Below are 14,772 nucleotides of genomic sequence, written 5' to 3' on the forward strand. Positions count from 1 at the left end.
ACCATGATGCTGTACCATGTGCCCAGCAGATGACCAATCCCTTTCCACACCAGATAGGGAAATAACACTGGAATCCTGTTAGCCACAATTGATTCTGAATATGGTTATATCTGGCCTGGTGCCATTCCCTATGCAAACAGGGCTTATATCACTAGCTGGTGTTACATAATTAGGAGTATATTAGTGTTTTCTAATTAGAAGTAGCTATCTCCTATACCTGGTGGGATAGATTAAATCAGTGTTGGGCTTAAGCTACTCCTTCCTCTGGGGAGCTGTTCTAGCAGGTGTACAAGTTCAAAATGGGTGAAGCTAAGACTAGAAGGCAAACTCAGTGCCCCGTGCCTAATCGGTAGTCAGTCACTGCAGAGCACATAACATGCAGCTGGTAAATGCTTTTAGGGACCTAACCCACTGTTATTGCCTACCGTGATTGACAAGGTGCTTATTAGATTCTTCACTGCTGGCAAATTCCAGGAAATCTATCCCTAGCAAAGGATCCTTAGGGATGTGTGTATTTCCTCCAGATGTATAATAAGTCTGTATGTAGTATGCTCATGTTCATTGTTTTTAACTCAGCAGATCACAATTAGTAACTGATTTCTTATTAAAGTCAAATAGAATTGTTGACTGTCCGAGTGATTTGGTTACGTAACTCATAATAGAGAATGTATCCAATAGAGGAGAGAATAGACTACTGCAGACCTCCAGGCTGGAGTCACAGAACTGATGGAAGAATTATTTCAGGGAGATACAAATCTATTCCCATTACTGCGTCCTGATTTTACTGATGATGAGTAAGGACAGATACCTCAACAGTCTTTGTTGCTTCAGCCAGTAAATATATTCCATTATTATGGTTGCAAAAACAAAGCAGCACAATAGAAATGCAGTTCCTAAGAATAAAAACTAAGATGTGGAAAGACTTACTGCCTTTATTAGCTTTAATTACTAAAGTATGTGAGGGGAGATCTGATTTTTAAAAAATCATTGGTATAACTCCTGGAATGGCATGTGATATTTATACTACCTTGGCAGTGTTCTTTCCTTGCATATCTGATGCCTAAGAACTCTGTGTCTCTGGTCTTGCCTTTTTCCCCTAGATATTTTCCCTTGCTATTTTCCTTCTCTACCTTTATTAAATCTCACTTGTTAAAGGGCAGGAGATAGTGAGATGGAGACTTTCTGCAGCATATCCAACAGGGTTGGCTGAGAATTCTGTTATGTTTTCCACTGCGTCTCCCTACATCAGCAGGAAGCTGTGTGCAGGCTTTTATATCAACACTGGGAATCCAGCCAACTTCAGGGCCTGTAAGCAATGCGGTGAGACTTCACTGGAAAGATGAAGGGGGATTGGCATGGGCTCTGAACAGTCAATCACTGCAATGGTTATTGAAAACAACTCTTTGCTGACATTTGGTTTCCCCAAACATTTTTTCCCAAGCATGGGAATAATTTTTAGTGGCTTGGTGGAGATGTTTTGTGGTGGTTTTTTTTTTTTCAAAAGTTTGTTGAATCAGGGATTCGGGGATGCTTGAACACAAATAAACCATAGAATTGGAGAAACTGGCCAGCAAAGGCAACTCCCTGTGTCAGAAGATTATGTGTTCCACAAAGCTTCCACAAAGCCTCAGCCCTCAGCTTCTAATCCCAGAGGAGAGCTCCCCACATTTCTGCACAGGGAAAAATAAACTTGATTTAGATGGGTGAAACTTTCAGAACAATGGGAAAGGGAGCCCAATGGGTGGGGAGAGGAGAAGAGGGCTCTGACCTCAGTATGACTCCCTAATCTTGCATAGCCTCTGAGCATCTGCATTAATGCAGCAATGTGCCTTTCCTACCAAGCTTTTGAAACCTTTTCTGGCTGATGCAAGATGGCAAGTGTGTGTTCTCCACTCACTGAGGGAGATTAATTTTTGGGCCTTCTGAAAGATTTCTGTTAAAGCAAAGCTTATGTTTTCTTGTGAGAAGGTAAGGGAGGGATCCAGTCTGCTTTCACTTAACCTTCTGAGTTCTCAAAGGTCTTATAAATTTTGAATGACAGACAATATTGTTGGTGACCTTCAGAGAGCAGGAAGCACTTGAAAGCTACCAGGGGCATATGAAAGAGAATCTTTCTATTGAGTATTAGGTATGCAGGAGAACCTAAGAGGAGAAGAAAGCCCAGCATTTGAGTGCTTTTCCTTCTGGTGGAAGCAGCTTTGTTGATAGGTTTGTTTTTTTCACTCCCAATCCTTGTCTGATTTCTTTTTGAAAAGCCTTTACAATACAGAAGTTGCTTTCTTATACCGTGCCTGTTTGATGCATTCATAACCTAACATTAGTTCCATTATCTTTTAAGGAATACTAAAAACAATTTGCTGAAGACTTGAGTATTTAGTCCTTGCTCATTGGGACAGTGAGTTTGTCCTGGGCATCAGTTTTTGAGACTACTGATTCTGCCCCCCTGCCTCCTCCCCATAACCTCTGTCTTGTTACATTAGCTGGTCACTTCTTGTAATAACCACCCTGGCTACTATGCACAAGTGTGAAGAAAGGGAATTGCTTTCCGGGATGCCTGGCCAAGCAGGACTGGGGTGGAAGGAAGGAGTCTGCACAGTCACAATCAAGGCCAAATCAGAAACATGGATTAAAACCTAGATTTTATCAAAATGTGCCATGACTAATCCATGATTTTCTTTGCCAAACTATCTTTACCAAACTCATTGCTCTTACCTGGCTGCTAAGGATTATGTATGCAGACCGCATAGGGTGAAATCACCTTCTGATGACACTTAGCCTCAGTTTTCATTCTTTTCTGTGATTATAGCTGGTGCCACAAATGGATCTAAATTGTTCTGAACCGTGGTGACCGAAACACTGTTCCAGTGTTGCAGCCTGACTGGTCTGTATTTTAAAAAGCCGTGGTATTTACTGCTGCCTGAGATTGCCACATAAAAGATGAAATCAGATTGTGGAAATTAGAGAAATCAGAGCATTATTTTAAAATAACATATGTCAAATCCCTTCCATTGCTATGAATTGCCAAATTGTGTTCCTGCTGCGGGCTGCCATTTTAATGATATGTATCCAGACAGGAAGACAGCAATGCTACCAGAGAGAGAACAGTGGGAGATTTCCAGAGTTCTTTTAAAGTAAGAAATAGAAGAATTCCATAGATGTTCACACTAAAACAAAATACAGGATTTACCTTAAAAGAGCTGTAGAAATTTCCTGCTGCTCCCCATGTCTGACTGCAGCTTTGATCTCCCCCTCATGATGCTTGTAATCAGCTGACAATGGAGCCAGCTCCTCCTTAGTTTTAAAAAAAATTGTATAGGATTAAAAATATCATTAGGAATTATTTTGTCTTGCTTTTCACTTTGGATCAAGCTATTGAAACCCTCACATAAAAAAGATAATTTGGACCTTGGAAGCATCCTTTTTCAAAGAAAACCTCAAGAAAATGTAAAATGGTGGCCAAACTCTTCTGAAAATAAAATAATTTAAATTTGGAAACTTGAAGTTGATAAAATGCATTGCAGATGTTATTTATTAACTTAACTGATTAATCAGCACTTTGAAAACAAAACAACTCCTGCAATACAGAGGGCGTTAGGGAGGAAGGAGAAGTAGGTTTCAGTTGAGTTCAACGGGCTGAAGATTAACACAATGTATACTAGAAACCTGGCCGTTGCTAATGGAGTTTTCTCTGTAATTTGCGTGAACCAACACAAGACTCTGGTGGAGTCTGATTTCAGAGATCTATTTACAAACTGTTTTACCTTGACAAGCAGTGAGTATAAGGCACTAATCTTTTGCCGATATTGAATGCATCACAGAGTCTGCGATTATAGGCAAAGTTAACATGGACTTGGCCTTGTCTTCACTATGAAAAAAGATGGGTCTGCCTGCTCACTGGTGTGAAAACTACAGACTGTCTTATCTACCTCATGCTGAAATCCTAGTGAAGACATCTTGCATTAAGAGCGTACCTTTTTTTTTCCCAGAGTGAAGACATAAGAGCAGCCATACTGGGCCAGCCGAATGGTCCATCTAGCCCATTATCCTGTCTTCTGACACTGGCCAGCGCCAGATGCTTCAGAAAGAATGAACAGAACAGGGCAATTGAGTGATCCATCTGCTATCATCCAGTCCCAGCTTCTGGCAGTCAGAGGTTTAGGGACACCCAGAGCCTAGGGTTGCATCCCTGGGCATGTAGGCTAATAGCTATCCTCCACAAAGTTATTTAATTCTTTTTTTGAACGTAGGTATACTTTTGGCCTTCCCGGTCTCCCATGGCACAAAGTTCCACAGGTTGTCTGCATTGTGTGAAGAAACATTTCCTTATGTTTGTTTTAAACCTGCTCCCTATGAATTTATCTGGGTGACCTAGTTCTTGTGTTATGTAGAGGGGGTAAACTACACTTTTTCTCCACACCGTTCATGATTTTAGATTTCTATCATAAACTCCCTCCCCCAATCACCTCTTCTGTAAACTGCATAGTCCCGCACTTTTTAATCTCTCCTGTGGAAGCTATTCCATACCCCTAATCGTTTTTTTGAGATACGGCAATCAGAACTGCACGCAGTATTCACGGTGTGGGCGTACCATGGATTTCTATAGTGGTATTATGTTTTCATTTGACCTGTTGAGAGGAGGGCTAAATAGGGGACTTGCTTTCTGCTAAGGTTGGCCAGCAAAGCCATTTCTGCCTTCGGGGATGTTTCCCCACCTTTTTATCCTGGAAGATTTGCAGATCATCTTTCTCTGGAAACTACGAGGAAAATATCCATCTGATTCTAGTCCAGTAAATTGCTATGAATCCCAGTCACAACACTGACTAAAAGCTACTGATGGCTCTGCCTGACTGGAACATTAGTCCCTTGGGATTCTGTGTGTGCCTGAATGCTTTAGCGCTGTTCGTTCTCTGTCCAGTCCCAGGCAGCGATAACTGGAAACCAGGCTTGTCATTCCTTAAGAATGTAATAGAATTTTAGAAGATTGTGTCTGAGCAATGAATTAATGGCAAGTGCCTCAGGCCCTCTGAACCTGCCTGAAGAGGGGTAAGAGCAGTAAGTCTTTGAAATCTGAGGGGAAAGAAAATACTCCATTGGTATTAATTTTAAAATTACATTTTGAAGGTGTTGACACTGCTGCTTTTAATGTTACTGTGTGGCTTCCAGGAAAAGCACAGTCTGTCCCCCCAGCCTCAAAAGAGCTAGTCTCCAAAGCGGCGTAAGTCTGTTTTTAAATGACTCGTTTCCCTTTGAAAACACATTCCAGTCAGCTATGGTAATGGTGATTTCATGAGCTGTCAATATGCCTTCAATAATCGGTGAGTGAAAAGCTGAATCCAACGGAGGAGAGAAGGCAGAAATCCATCTAATAAACAAGAAACTCAGACTCAAACAGGATAGGGCCAAATCCCATTTATCCCCACACACACAAGAGCATTTTCCACTCACCTACGTAAGATTTAATAGCAGAGTGCTTAGAGTTCATTGCTCTTAAGAAATAGCATATTGAATTCTCTGCAGAATAATATGAACTATAACATGTATCACTCAAACTACACCTGTCAGTTTAACAAAGGGAACACGATGATTTATGGGGATTTGTTTTACTTTTACCATACATAATAGGGATGAAAAAGACCAATGGGAATCATCAACTCCATTTCTCTGCCAGTGCATATAATCCCCTATTGCATGCAAACATGAGAACAGTATGCAAACTTGCAATGCTCAGAAACTCCCCCATGGATCCCCCTACTCCCCTCCCCCCATTAACGTGAGTTTTTCCTGCCTCTTTGGAGGTTTTTGTGGTTAAAAACCTCTATTTATACTTAGGTAACGTTTAACAGAAAGTCAGTAACACAGTAAGTGTGTTGCATTTTTGGGAGCTGTCCACTGAAGAGAAATGGTGGAAGCATGCAGTGGGGAATGTCTGCTTGATCAGCTTCTCTCTCAAATGCCTTTGCACCTTCTTCCATGCTGCCCACTAACTTGGTTCATCCTTCCTGCATTTATCCATAAACAGCTAGCCCTTCAGCTCTCTCCTCAAGACCCACCTTGGCCATATTATCTGCAAGAAATTGATGATGATGGGTTGGGAGGCGGACAAGACCAGGCTGCACTCTTATTTATCTAACAATTAAAATTTTGCATCTCTATTTCTATAAAAATTGTATCCCTCTATCCTACCCTTCATGAGTCACTTGTCATCTTAAATTGTAGTCTCTCTGGGACAGTGGTCATTGTGTTCATATGTCTATATGGCATCTGCCACAATGGGGTCCTGATCCTGACTGGGCTTCCCAACACTATTGTGATAAAATAATCAGTACATTTATATAGCTAGCGTATTTCTCCAACTCCTCTGGATGCCTCTTTTGTCCCTCACTTCTACTACAAACCTGCCCCATCAATCCTGGCACAGCTGTTCCCCTCAAAATACAAAGATATTCTGCTTTCCCCAGTCCTCAGCAAACCTGCACTTAAACCCAGCCAGCTACCCATCCCTTTTCCTTTGTGCCTTCACCTCTGAATCCATCAGACATACCATTTTCAACTGTTCTTCGAGTTCCTATCCATCAAGTTCATCTTGGAACCCCTCCAGCCTGGCTTCTGCCCCCTTTGCTCCATCGAAGCTGCTATCTCACTGAGCTCTCCCAGTTACCTTTTCCTGGGTAAGTCTCAGGACCTTTACTATATGCTCAACTTTCTTGAGCACTCTGCTCCTTTTGATGCTCAGTGACACCTGCTTTAAGATTCTGTCCTCCCTTAGGTTTTGTGACTCAGTCCTCTCCTGGTTCTCTTCCTGTTTTTCCTTCAGTGCAGCATTGTCCTCCCTTTGTGATACTGCCAGACAACAGTGCAGAGGCCACTTTATTCCCAAGAGACGCTGTATCCAAAGAGCCAGACTGCAGCTCTGGGTGAAGCCCACATCACCAGCAATACAGCCCAGCTTCCCCACTAGGCTATGGACATTTGTTCTGTCCAGTGCCCTACCAATTTCACGGCTGTGAAAAACTCATCACGGACCATGAAATAAGCCCTTCCCCATGAAATCCAATGTCCCCTTGTCCCTAAGAGTCCCTCAGCAAAGGGGCTCCTACCTCTAGCTGGGCTGGGGAGGTACAGGACTTGTCCATCCCCTGCACAGCCATTGGGGGCGGGGGACCACACCCACCTCCGGGTGCCTCCCCCTGCTGCAGGATGCTCTGGGACTGGGCAGCAGCGCCAGCGGTTCCTGCAGATGGGGGAGGCTTGTGGAGTTGGATCCGATCTTCCTTGTGCTGCTGGGAGCACCCCAGCAAAGGGAGCTCCTAGCTGCTAGTCTGGGCAGGGCTGGGGCAGGACAAGACTGCTCTTTACCTGCAGGGCTGCTCTTGGGTATCTCTCCTGGCTTCAGATAGATCCACACCCCTTCTTCCCCACTCTGTCCAGCTCTGAGGGTGGCAATCCCATTGCCTCACTACAACAGGTTTGCGACACCCCTCCCCCATCTCCTTTTGGGTCGGGACCCCCACGGTTACAACACTGTGAAATTTCAGATGTAAACGTCTGAAAATGTGAAATTTACCAATTTTCAAATCCTATGGCTGTGATATTGACCATAATGAACCATGAATTTGCTAGGGCCCTACCAATGCATGCTTGGCAAGTGGGTCCCTGCCAAAGACCCACTTCTGTTTTAATTCCTACAAGATATGAGCAAACCTATGCTGGCTAGGCCGAGAGTCCAATGGGGAAGTAGATATTTTGAGAGAGGATGTAATTTCATACCGATCGTATTTATTTGTATATAAAAATTGTATATCTATTTGACTGCCTCCCTTTCCCCTGCTCTTTTGTTGCCTGTCAGTATCTCTTTGGGGTAGGGACTGTATCTACGTCACCTAGCACTACAGAACTTTAATCCTGGTTGGGTCTTCTGGGCACTATAGTCATATAGTCATATAAATGACATCTGAGCTAGGCTCCTCTTTTGGGATTATTCCAAGGACATGTTACAAAGTAATATTTGACTCTTTTATTTAATGCCCAGAATTGATTTGTACTTAGTACACCTCTGAGTTCCTGTTTTGTTCTCCTGTGAATCATTCAAATAAAAATAAAATTAAAAGATATTTTTGACTTTTTTCCTTCCCAAATGGCTAATAGTTGAAGGTATTTTTGAAAACTGAACCATTCATTCCTCTGTCTTATTTTCCTGCTTGTTCATCCAAAATAATCAGAATTGGGTCTGTCTTTGTTTTTGAATAAATGTAAGATGGCCAGGTCCTGTGACAACAGGTGTCATTACAAATAACGAGAATATCGTCTGCTGCTCTAGTAAAGAAAACATTTTGGTTAGTAGCTTTTGCCAACTGAGCACACAGGTTGGATTTAAGGAATTCTCATCGCACTAATTCTTATAGGAGAAAATGCTTGATTAAAAAAACCAAACAAATAATGAAATATTTCCTTTTTTGGAGGCTGAGGAGGAGAGATCACCTCTTAAATTTAAGAAACCCCTCTCTTCTGCATTGGATAACAAAAAGAGAGAGCACATAGAAACTCTCCACGTATGAACCTCTAGTTTTAATAGGCTTTGTGTTTTTATTTCACTGCTAATGCTCCTGGGCTGCACATGCCAGTAATCTGGATTCTGCACTGAGAGTGTTCACTCTTAAAGCCCTTTCAGTTAGAACTTCATCCTGTACTAGTGTCCATAGGAAGGTCTCACCTGGGGAGGGGGGGGGATGGTCTACATCTGGGCAGTTGTGGGAGAAGGACCCGTGGGGTTGCCTCTCTATTTCTTCCTGCCAAGTGAACCTCCAATATAGACTCGCAGGCCTGAGCACCTTCCACAGTGCATTCCAGAACCTCCCTGAAGGATGAATAGAAAGGAGTAATTTGGGTTGACTGACAGCTTTGTTTTTAAAGACCACCCATTTTAGCCCTTGTTTAGTACCTGGGCCAGAATTTTTATCACTTCTAAAACAAGGTCTTTCCTCCCTCCCTCCCTCCCTCCCCCACCTCTCAAGCTAAGAGCAAATTGTGCCTTGTTAAGGCTTGTCTGGAATGCAGAACATTTCATTCTACTGTGGACAGCAAAGGGGAAGCGTGCACAGAAAAAAAAAAAAAACGTACCAAGCGCTGTCAACGAAGGAGCTATGCTAATTGCTAAAGAATAAAAGATAATGGCCAATTTGTCAGCAAGCGTTGACAAGAAAGATAAAGTTGGAAGTAATTAACTGTCTTACGTGCTGGGAGTGATGTGTCTGCCAATGGCTCTCTAAATCATCAGGCTATGAAATGTGGCAGAAATTTATCACTTTTATGATGCAGCACTGACTAGCTCCTGCTTGGGAAGTGTGGAGGCTGTATGTTCTTTGATTGTCCCTACTGAGACGTGGGTGTATGCCTAACCTGGCCTGTCTTGGTGACGAACTCTGGGAAGTGTGGTCAGCTGTGCATACGGAGCCCAATAGTGTCTGATTCAGCTCAGTGCATTTTGAGCTCATCTTCACTAGGCCGGCATACCTTTTACTCCATCTGGTGTGCTCCTTAGATATCTGAAATGTATTGCGGAAGCTTGGGCTAATTTAACCAGGCTGGAAAGAGTTCAGGGTGAGAGAACTAAATCAGGAGCCCATGACAACGTTACACTAATATTTCACAGTTCTGCTGGTGTCTTTTTGCAAAGCACCCAGAGCATATCACAGCCATTAATTCAATAAGCCTGATGACACAACAGTGTGGCAGATTAAGTCTCAGGATCTCAATTTTTACAGATAGCTTAACTGACACATTCTGACTTGCCCTAGGCCATAGTGGAAGTCGATGACTGTCAAGAAAAGAACCCAGGAGTCCTTTCCCAGCTATTTGTGCGTCTCTGAATTGTTTAAGTATAGGATTATATCTCCCGTCCCTTGCCTTGCACTGACTTAAATTGATAAGGGACAAGTTGTGGGTGACAATCTCATTCATGGTACCAAAATGTCTGTCTCAAGTGCTTTACGTTGCAATGTTTCCCTTTCAAATCACTGTAGCAGGAAGGGAGGGTCTTGGACCATTTGAGCATCCAGAAGCCCCACAGGAGATTGCTTTGTAGAGGATTTTAAAAAAAAAAAAAACCCAGGAGCCAGCCTGCTGGTTTTCTGGTTTTCTCCTGTGCTAGGGCAGGGGATAAAGCACCGCTATTTGTTACCTCTCTGACACAGAGCTGGGTCTCTGTAGAGCAGCATGAATTAAGCTTGCACCTATTTCTCTCTGGTGCCCATTAATGGTGTTTTGGAAATGTGGGGATTAGGAAAGGGGTTCTTCCTATCTCAAGTATGCAACGGCACGAAACATTCCAGGCCCTGTCTTTTTCACGGCTCTTGTAGTGTTCCTGAGTCAGCATTACAAGGCTAGACTGTGACATGAACAGTCTGACCTGGCTGTAGAGAGTCCAAGGTATCCTTGTAGATGGGTTCTGTGTGCTCCATATGGTGCACAGAGTTCTCATTGTGTAGGAAACATGATATACATGATGCAGATTAAGGGTTGTGATGTAAGTAGGCTTCATGCATGGACCATGAAACTCTAAATTGTACATAGACCTGGGAAGACGTGGATATTAACTACTGAAGAGCCATTGAGAACACCTGGACTCCAATAATATACAAGAAAGCAGCTCATCTGATCTGACTGCAGGGGGACCTGTGTTTTGATTGTGGACTTCTCTGGCAGCATTTATCTACAAAATAGATGCACTGGTTTGATTTCAGTGGCAAAAAGACCAGGGCTAGATTATGTAGGGTCCAGGATTATAGATGAATCCAGGAAAAGCAGAGCTGGAACCCAGACCTCCAGACTCTGAGCCTGGTGGTTTAGCCACAAAAGAAATTTCCCCACAAAAGAAATTTCAATAATAAAATTATTATACCACTAAGAAGGCTACTGAAACATTTTTGTCACCCCATGCCTCCTTAGCTCAGCTAGTGTGAACAATGCCACTTCAGCTGAAGGCTCTCTTGGTATTCTCATTATACGTCTGTATTTTATGGGGTGTTGTAATTGAAGGGAAAAAAACCAATCATTAGTGGGAGAGGCATGGAGCACTGAGAGAGGCTGGCGATGGCTTTGGTCTTTGAAATTAGTTCTTCTGTTGGTAAAAGAGACAAAAGAAAATGTAGCTTCCCACTTTCATTATGCTCGGGTTACTGTACAACTCGTGTCTTCTAAAATGCATATTTATGGGGACTTTATTTAGAAAGATGCATTTAAAAATGTGCTGTGTCTGTACCTCGATTTCCTGATCTGTAAAATAGACATGCCACCTCGGTTCCTGGTGGTACGTGGTAAGAATTAATGCTTCTAAGGGGCTTAGACACTGACTTTAAAAGCACTGCATAAATATGTATGACATTGTACTACTTGGAGCCATCTTTACTCTGAATTGGCAATTTTAGTCATTTCCAACCACCTCCATTATGGAAGTTCAGTGACCATGTTGGTGAGATGAGGGTTTGCTGGTAAAGGTTTAAGCATGAAGAATTCTAGCTGCCAGGATTAGCTGTCAGTTGAATGACCAGAATCTCCTACTCGGGTTGTTTTTTTTTCTTCCCCTTTAGTTCGATGTGATGATGTGCCATCGGTACAATTTATGATTTGTGGCAAGCCTAGGGCCCCAGTCCATCCTCAAGACAGATGTCAGTGGAGTTGCTTTTCCTTCTAATCCCACAGCCAGAGAAGGAAGGACTGCCCCTGAGTTGCAGACTGTGGATAATAGGGCTCCAGAAGAGAAGAGACTCCAAGTGGTCACTGGCTTGGCTTATTTAGGGCCAGTGCTGTTCTTGCCACACACATGGAAGGTCTAAGGCAGTTTTGCATTAACTAGCTTGTTTACTGTAGTGTTTAAGTGAGAGGGCTGGAGGAAGCTTGAATGTAAATTATGCTCAATGTAGGTATTATGTTCTTCTCCCCAAGCCTGATCTCGCTGAATGCTGAGACTTTGCAGCTTCGTTGGCTTGCAAGAGAACCACTGCTATGGGAACTAGTGTCTGGAAACAGATTATGGCTTTTCCACTTCTCTGTATGTAACACCCACCCATTGAAAAATGGATGTCCCTTTCCATTTCTTCTTGCCCTCGTCCCCCTGCATGGGATTATTTTTCTTTATCTTCCACAGACAGCGATTTTTTTTTTTTTTTGTCTTGTACTAGGCTGTCCTATAAATGCCTGTTCTGCCCTGCAGTGCTGTTCTAAATCACATCCTTTTGGGGAATTTACTGTTTCATGAAGGACAGAAATAGACATTTCCGTGGAAGAAAAATCCATTTAGTTGGAAACATGTCTCTTTTCTTCTGCAGGTGTCTTTGCTCACGCACTGCTGGGCCTATTACCTGTCTCTTAGTTTCTCTGTCCCCTCACTGACTCAGAAAGCCTTTTAAGTGGGAAGAGGTGCCTGGCTCTGTTTTGTGGGTAATGGGTGGTGGGTGCATTTCTGAATGCTGCCTGTTGCCCATGTGTCTGAACAGAGAAGAACGTGTAGAACCTTTTAGTAGGTCTGTCTTTCTTTTGCTCTTGGCTTCTATGGTTTTCTTACATTATGCGTCTGCCATTCCAACCATGGGCTGGAATTAATGTTGGTCTGGGTTGTGTTCTGTAAAACGCTCAGCTGTTGGGCCTTTGCTTTGAATGATTTGCACTTTATAAGATCTCCCACATTAATAAGAAAAGAGTAGTGATCCAGAGACCATTCATAAAATGGGCTTCATAAAATCCCGGGAGTTCCATAAAACATGAATTCCTTCTGACGGGAGTTTAAGCAAAGGCGCACACCGTGTGAGCACCAAAAGCCCATGCGCTGACTGAGCCCTCTGTCTGCAAGCTTATAAAATCAACATAATAGAAACATTTCAAAGGGCACCATGCTAGGCTGGAGAGCCAGGCTCATGAGCAGCTTTGGTTGCCCTGGTCCAGTGGCCATCAGAATACAGACACGATGCTGCTCTGTTATATGGTGCAATCATACTGCTCCTACAGTATCGTTGCGCTCTGTAGTGGCAGCCTCCTTAGTGAAGGCTGGTTCATACTTTTGAAAGTCTGTGAATGAAAAGACAGACAAGGGCTTACAGAAGCCATGGAGTTGAAAATAGGGTGGGCGTATTTGCAACGGCACGAGCCTATTTGACAGGCTAGCTCCAAAACCCATAAGGGTGCATACATGATAAAATTATTTCTTCTCTGTTCCTATGGAGCAGATTATTCTTTGGTACATATTGCTAATCCAGTTCTTCAAAGGGGTTGGTGGTCCTGGGTTTTTTTGTTTTGTTTTGTTTTTTAAAGTCAGCAATCACTCGGGAGCTCTGAATGTCTGCAGCTGGTGCTTGATGGCACAAGGGTCTTGCATATGTGGAGGAGGATCAGAGGAAAAGGGCCAGAGAGAAAGTCCTAGCTTAAGACAGAGTGAATCAGAGGAAATTAAAATGAAGAAATGGAATATGCAAGCAGAAACATGAGTTGTGCTTAAGTCTCTTGCTGGTCACTACGCTAAATCTCATTTGAATCCCTAAATCTAGTGGCAACAGAGGGAAAAACTGGTGGTCTGGGAACTAAATGAAGCAAAAAACCAGAAGTGTCCTTTCCAGCATTCATAACACTGATTCTTTACAGATGGAGCAGGCTTTTCCTCCACAGATGTATTTGTAATCACATGCACTCAGTGATATCCTAGCCTTGCAACACCAAGCCAAGGCCACATTGATTTGCAAATGCATTTGTTATGTGAAAAATGCACACAACTATATTCCTTGTGCTTCTGTCTTCCCTTGCTCATTGAATAGGGGTTTGGTTGAGTTTCGCCATTAGTGAAAACACTGCAGCTGAGCAGCTGTGTCTTCGTCCAGCGTCCCACATGGAGGTGGCAGCTGTGAGCACTAGCACTGGCTTTCGGTCTCTGCAGGCTTTCCTTTTGTTTCCCGCTTCAGTCAACTTTCTCTACCATGGGAAATTGGGCAATCGGTAGCTAAAAAGCTACCAGCACCAGAATTTAAAATGTGAGCAGTTATCTTGGACAATGTGGGAGGACAAGTCATTTTAAATACACTTCCCGATTCTGAATATAGGCAGCAACAGATATTGGAAAATCTGTCTTCCCCACCCCTCCCTCCTCCCTGCGGTTGCTATAATCTGCTAACTCCAATTTTATTGCAATACATTTTATGGCACAATCGCCATGTGGTTATAGTCAGTTACACTCTGGTATTACCAACGCTGCTGGGGAACACACATGCTTCTGGGAGTCTCTAACTGTAATTTGAAAATGCAAGAAGGTATGCAATAATGTGGGGTTCCTGTGATCTGGTTCTTTTCCTACACTGAATCCAGAAGGTTAGTTACAACCACAAACGCACAGTTACAGCTAAAAGAGCCCTCACTGAGATGTCCTCTGATAAACCCCCTACAGTAAGCTCTTGTGCACACCAGCCATCCCAGAGGTCATCAGCATGTTTTCAGGTTGTGCCATATGACACTCTAGGTATTTCCTGTCCATTTGTTTTTAGCTAATTTTGCCTATTTTAGTCAGGCCTCATATCCATTACAGAGAAATTCATTAAAAATGTCAAAATAAATTTTTAAAACATTGCTCATTACAATCTCTTGACATTTAAAAGCCAAAACAGTGGCTCATTGTTAATTGTGTGACAGTTCCACAAATGGTTCTAGTGAAGGCAGCCATGAAGACTTAAACCTGCAAGTCACAATCTTATTCAGTGGGGTTCATAGGTGCCATCTGGCCTGCTGAGAACTGCCAAT

General features: G+C 42.9%; 1 protein-coding gene across 5 annotated transcripts in view; it reads left to right on the forward strand.

Moving 5' to 3' along the window:
* The window catches only part of MTOR (mechanistic target of rapamycin kinase), a 103,351-nt gene that overhangs the window by 46,158 nt on the left and 42,421 nt on the right, over positions 1-14,772 (forward strand). The window lies entirely within an intron of this gene.

This window comes from Chelonia mydas, chromosome 18 (assembly GCF_015237465.2).
Source record: "Chelonia mydas isolate rCheMyd1 chromosome 18, rCheMyd1.pri.v2, whole genome shotgun sequence".
Lineage (NCBI taxonomy): Eukaryota > Metazoa > Chordata > Testudines > Cheloniidae > Chelonia > Chelonia mydas.